Source organism: Gavia stellata, chromosome 4 (genome assembly GCF_030936135.1).
Source record: "Gavia stellata isolate bGavSte3 chromosome 4, bGavSte3.hap2, whole genome shotgun sequence".
NCBI lineage: Eukaryota > Metazoa > Chordata > Aves > Gaviiformes > Gaviidae > Gavia > Gavia stellata.
The window spans coordinates 40,248,580-40,255,668 of NC_082597.1; positions in this window are offsets into that span (position 1 = coordinate 40,248,580).

Sequence of the window (7,089 nt, forward strand, 5' to 3'; positions counted from 1 at the left end):
TTTTTCTCTGAGACTTCTCTTGAAAAGAGTGATCTCTCTGAGCCAGCCCTGCGAAGACTCATCGGTGAACAGCACTGACTACATCTGAATGGGAAGATGGGAAGAACGGAGACAATCCCACCAAACTTGGGGATGTGCCTCAGCTGCACCTCGATCCCACCCTGGAGCACAACTTTGCTGCATTGCTGATTCAAACCAGGAAATCAGGACTTCAGGGTACGCTGTAGAAATCACCCGTCCCTCCAAATAGGCAGAGTTGCTGTTACCAAAAGTCCCATCGGACTCGACGAACCTATTCATGATGGTACACTTCAGCATGTGAAAACCTTTCTGCTGCTGGAGGATCTGCACAGGACTTCTTCTCCCCTTCCGCTTTGTAAAATGAGATTAACTCTCTCTTTTATGACCCACAGCATTAAGAGGGAGCTGTAAAAGGTGATAGACTGTGAAAGCCCAGGAGATGTCATAAAATGTTGCTATAAATCTCTACAGAGAATGAAATAATGCAACTGTGAAGTAAATAACAAAAAAAATTGCAGGAGGAGAGAGTAAGCAAGATTTATAGATTTAATACATTTTATGATGAACGGTTTTTTCCCTCTGCCTTAGTCCCATTAAGCTATTTGAGACCACTTATTTAATTAAAATTCTCTTGAAAAGAAAATCAGTTGCTGCCACTGTTTGCCTTTCTTCTCATTGGCAATGGCAGAAGGAAGACACTGTTAAAGCAGGCGAGACATTAGACCGTGGCATGTGTGTGTCAGGCAGTAGCCTGTGGTGAAAGATGACAAATCATTTTAGCATTCAGTGACTTGGCATGAAGAAACATACTGCCTGATCCTATTACAGTCACCACCCTCTGCAAGGAAAACTCCTAACAACAGGGATATTTTAAGGTCACTGGTAAAATAATTACTTAGACCTAAACCATTATTCTTTGCTAAGTATAATCGTTCGCTGGTCTAGCTGAGCAGTAAATAATAGCACCTCTGTGTGTCAGTGGGTATCAGGCATTTTTTCTGGTGGCTCTTCAGTCTTTCTGCAGATTGGAGCAGCTGAGATTTCTCCACTGGCTCTGAGCTGTTTTGCAGAAGACACAAGATTTAGAGCTCCTATGTGTTCAGAGGCAGAGATAAATACAGGTTTCCAGCTGTGTAGCTCCATTGTGACTGGTTCTGTAGGAAATACTCCTCTTTTCATCAGTAAGGTGCCTCTATGTCCTTGCTGGATTTTTCCCAAAGATAGGCGATGTTTTTACCTCTCCTTCTCCATTTCCCTCCTCCCAAGAGAAGCAGACTTGATTGGTGTAGAATCCTTGCTAACAGAGACTGCTGCATGGCTTTACTGCACACTCTGACTTGGCTGGGCACATCCTTTCCCAGCTAAAGGTGCTCCCATTTTAGGGGACATTCGAGGGTCCAGTCCCCATAGACTGCCTGGGTCCACCTGACTGTGGGAAGAAGAGGGGAGGGAGTGACAGCTTGTAACTGCTACTGCAAAGTTCCCAGTTAATGAACTTACTACCCTTCCTAGCTGATGCTAATATCTGTGTTGGCATGAGTGAGTGGAGACCTTCACTGTAAATTTTAAGGTAGTCTTACATCTTGATTCAGCTCTTCAGTTTAGCTTTATATTGATATTTTGAATCCACAACATTAACACCACATTGGTGGTGGGCTCCAAAAGCTCATCTATTACAGAAAGGCTGTGAAAGCCATCATTTCTTTGGTTCAGGAAGGACTAGCTACAGAGCTCTGCAAAAATCCTTTTTTCCAAGACATTAGAAGCTTCCTTCTGCTTTAGAGGCAGAGGATAAAGGCAGGGACCTGGGAGGAAGGAACTAGCAGTGAATGCTTTTCCCAGTCTCTGACAAAAGTGTCAGCTAAGGCTAAGGACTGAGAAAATACTGGTTAATGACAGTCACACGCCTTTGCTTCTGGGTGATGTTGACATGGCCGTGACAGTCCTGCTGTATAAGAAAAGCCTGCTGGAACTTTGAGAGGGCTGACGGCAAGGAAGCCGTGAGCATGACATCGCTGCAGTGAGCACACAGCTAAGCAGAGCTGTAGGGAGGCAACAGGGCAAAGGGAGGCCTCTGGCATTTGTTCCTCTGCCCCTCCGCTGGTGGGCCGCAGTCTCACAGGGGTGTGACAGCACCGGGGATGGAGAGACACTGGGCACAACTGCCCCGCATCCTCCTCCTCCTCCCCCCCGTTATTGGCCACCACATGCCAGTGGCCAGAGACAACATGGCTGCGGTGGCAGTGGAAGCAGGGTGCCCATGGCCTCTTTGGGGAGAAGAGATGGCGCTGGCAGACAGAGGGACGAAGGCAGCAGTTTCATGGACACTGCTGATCTCCTGGCCTCCTCCCGGGTGTTGCGTGGGATTCCTCCCTGATGGCCAGCCACCCTCCTGAGCAGGGCTCTTTCATGCAGCCTCCCTCCAATTTGCCTAGCAATAAATCCCCGTTGTCGCATGCTGCTCATTGCTGATGAGCTTTCAACAAGGTTGGGGTAGATATGCTGTGTTGGGCCAGTAGGCATTAGCCGGGCAAGGCAGCCTCAGGCAATTTGACAGGAAAGGGGACACGGGTTTTCTGGAGCATTATCTTGCTGGAGTTATCAAGGAACAAGCCTGCACTAGTTCCCAGAGACTCAAGACAAAGAATTTTTAAAATAATTCTGATGATTTCTTCCAAGCTGGTGCAGTAAAGACTACTCCATCAAACACTGAGCTTGGGAATAGACTCTGAAGAACAGAGAGACCTGCAGCCTGTGACCTGTTATTAAGAACTGGAACTTCTCTCTCGTACTTTCTCATAACCCTCTCTGCCAAATTTGTTGAATGAGCAAATCTGTGCTACAAAGAGCCACTTGGGCAATCTGAGTGATCTCCTAGCACTTTAATACACTATTTAGTGAAGAAGAGCATTCACAAAGGGTGTCAACTGATTAACTGGCTAATAGGCAGCTGATGTGTACAACATAATGGAGGAAATATATAAATATATATTTTTGAAGGAAAAAAAATAAAAATTTCTCTAAGGATTTGTCTTTTTATTGCCTTCCCTCTGCTATGTGACTGTTTCTACCATAAGGTTTATGGATAATTATGACCATTTATTAGATTTTTTAAACATAACTGAGTCCACTGCAGCAAATGAAGTTTTATAGCAAATTCTTAAAATCTCATAATAATGAGCAAGTACCTGCAAACTGTTGCTAGAATTCCAGTGCTCTTTATACTATAAACCAATAATTTTTTCACCTTTGTATTTAAGAAATTATTTTGTAGATCTTGGAGACCATTTAAAATCTATATGGAGTCTTATTACAGACTATCAATTCAAATGAAGATCTCTTCAAGACATGGTAAGTAAGTAATACTTTGTTAAGATATTCACACCTTTGCTTTCATATGCAATTATCTTTAACAGGTGTCGTATTGCAGATAGCATGCAGAAATTCTGTTTGTATACACTATGTTCCTAAAAGGTTACCAAAAAAGGATGGCTTTGCGAAGTGTGTAAAATAGTATTTCACATTTGCAATAAATAGTTTAATTTTATCACTTCTTGTCCTTTTTCTGACCTTTCCTAATGGACATCCTTAGCAAATGTTGTTGCATCATCATCAAATAGGAGTGAAGGAGGTTCTTTTGTTTTACAAGTGTATATGGTAGACAAGGATTTGAGAGGTCTCATCTACAAAAATAGTTTTCGGAAGTTCCCCTGTATATGCAGCTCTACTAATGATCACTGCTAATGGTGTCTTTTGCATCCATGTTCTCTTGATGAGCTTTGGACACATACAAATCACACAGAGACAAAAACATTTTAGTGCTGTGTAACTAGACATCATCCACAGGTGTTTAACAAGAGAGTGCAGTACAACAGATGGTAGAAATCCATCAAATAGAAGTTATTTTGTTTATTTGTGCTTCCTGCTCCTCTTTCCTCTTGATTTTTGTACCCATTTATACTGGAAGAGATACTAATTCATATTGTGTTCTAGTGAAGCTTCAAGCAAACACTTCAGTATCTGTAACAACAACACATAACAACAATGTCCAATGAAATGCCATAATAACTAGGCTAACATGTGATCTGAACAACATGAAAGAATTTTCTTATTGAAAAGAAGTGAACAATTAAAATGTTGGGAAGAGGGCAGTATTAAAGAAGCTGCTGTCAGATTTTCTCAGGCGAGAATATATTGAGTTTTGCTTTATTTTTCTACTTACTGTCACTTGCTGCTGGAATTCCTGTATTAACTAAATAAGTAAATTAGCATAAAATGTCCTTTGCCCATAGAACGAATGTGTAGAGAGCTGCTGTGATATCTTACAGTCTCTTTCATGAGAGAAATTGCAATAATTAAAAGTTAATCTAGTGAGAGAGATACCACCATACTTAGCATCACTCAGTGTGGGTTGTGGAAATATACTTTAAAGGAGGCTCTTTTATCTCTGGAAGTCACATGGTAGAATACTTCAGAGGATTACAAATGAATTTGTCTGCAGGATAAAGCCTGCTGCCCTGACAGATTAATTTTCCAAGTACTGTAAAACTGTATTCAGAAACACTTTGCTTTGCAACTTCCTTTTAATGAAATAAACATCATTTGTTATGCGGTAGTGCTGAGTTTGGTATTAGAAATATTATTATTACTGTGACTGTTACCAGCCTCAACAATCCTTTTATTGCCAGAAGGCACGGACACACAGAAGCAAACTGATGTCATGGCACGGGACTTGTCAGACGGAAGATGGGATCAACAAAGCAACCAGGAATAGGGTGTCCAGGAACTGGGCTCAAAAGTCAACACCTGGACTGACTGGGACAGCTTTCTCTTGACTTAAGATCTACCTCTCCAAAGTGCTAATTATCTCGTTCATCTGAAATGGGCTGGGTGGGTTAGTTAATGTATGCTAACGTAGCTTCAGCTTAAGTGAAAGCTAAATAGTCAAAAGGGCAATCACAGGAGGAGAGGTACTTGATTTTGCTCTATGGACTGGCTCTTCTGAAGTCAGTGTCATTCTGCTTTGCAAGATGACCAGGGTTTCAAAACTTCTTGCACAATGTCAAGCATTCGATATTAGATAATTTCCTTGCTTGCCTAAAAATGCAGCTGATTGCACAGCCATTTGCATAATCATATTTTTGTACACGCAGGATGCTGCAAAACTGTAATTTCTTTTCATTTTTAATGAAGAAGTTATGTTAACAGAATTTCATATTGTTGCGGACATTGAAGAATATTGATGGTTGATAAACAGTCTGTGCTTTATAATGCTTTATATATTAATATATTTTATATATTAATATCTCCTGCACTTCTCTCCCGCACTTGAGAAAGAGGGATCTTTTCTCACATCAGAATTTCTTTTACAAGAATACCAGAAGTGTTTATTTATATTACAGTTAATAATGCATCTTTGTTTGTACAACAGGTATGTTTGTGCTCTCAGGCAAGATTTTTGAGGTATCACTGGAAGCATCATAAACTCATGTTCTTCATGGCTTAAGGCGCTAGGTTTTCAGTGAGTGGTGTTACATCTCTGAGAGCAGTAAATGATAAATCTTGTTCCCTGCATGGAAATACAATAATAATAACAATAATAACAACAATAACAATAATACATAACAATGGACAATATACATAACAGTACAACTGAACCATTCTGTTTCCCCCATTTAATAATTAACAAGGACAGCTTTGCCTATTCTTTGAAGAAATTCTCTGTACGAATGTATTTTGATTTGTGTATATGAAAAACCACCTGTAAGAATGGTGATCCAGATTAGTGCATGACTTTAAGAGAATTAACACTGTGCAGTAATGACTGGTGCAAAGCTGTGGTACAATTTACCACATGTAAAACTGTTAGAGGCATGATTAAACCATGCTGCAACTGATGGGAGAAACTATACCCTTCATTATCTGTATTCAAATTAAAGGGGGCCTCAAAGCAAAATGTAGAGCCATGTTACCACTGAATACAACTGGGTCTGTAAGGATGGAGGATTATCTTGAGTTGTATTTTGGACAGAGAGATTTGTGGGAGTATCTGCTTGTATGAGAGAGAAAGGGAAAGATGAGACAGAAGAGATTCAAAGAATGAGATGGAGACTAAGAACAGACAGAAAAGCATTTGCAGGGAAAAGTGTTAGAAAAGGCAAGTTCTTTTGAGTTAGGTGTTGTCTGGAAAGGACTTGGAATGGTTGTTGTTGCTGTATTTGTGAGAATAGGATTATTGGTATTTGTGCATAAAAAAGGATTACTTTGGGACGGCTGACCACCATCAATTTCTTTTTGTAAAGGGAACAACTCCCATGAGTTCTTTTTCTTATTTCGCTAGTTTTAGTTCAAAAAACCCTAATAATACTTACTGCTATTAAAAATGGTACTTGATACACATGTGAAAAGGATAAAACTGAGGACTTTACTCCATGACCCAGGTGGTCCTGCCAGTCCTGCATTAAAGCTAGCTCTGGCTTTCCTCCCTTGCATATTTCAATGCTAAACATTTCCCTCAGAACTTCATTTGTTCACTTTGCAGATATTGATTCAGAGAGAAAAAAAAGAGTATAGAAAGTAGCATCCAGGAAAAAGAATAGTGAGTTTAGTGAACAAACAGAGATAAACAACTAGCCTTTCCTTTTTCTATGGACAGCAAGCCCAATCACTTCCACCTGAACTGCAACAAACCATCTCAGTCTCTGCTTTCTGCAACTTCTCACTTAGAAAAAATGCCTAAACAGCCTGGGTAGCTTTTGCAAAATACAGACTATGCTGTGTTTGTTTACCTTAGTTCAAATTCAAAAGTCTCATTGCTCCCCCAGACACGAGGTTTAGTCTGTGCACCAAAAGCAGATGAAACAAACCCTGCACTCATCGTGTCACTGCTGAGCCAGTACGTGGCCCAGAATACACATGGGCATCGAATGGTGCTAGTCAGGGAATTTATCCTTCACACTCAGAATCACAGAATCACAGAATCACTAAGGTTGGAAAAGACCTGTAAGATCACCAAGTCCAACCATCAACCCAACACCACCATGCCCACTAAACCATGTCCCGCAATGC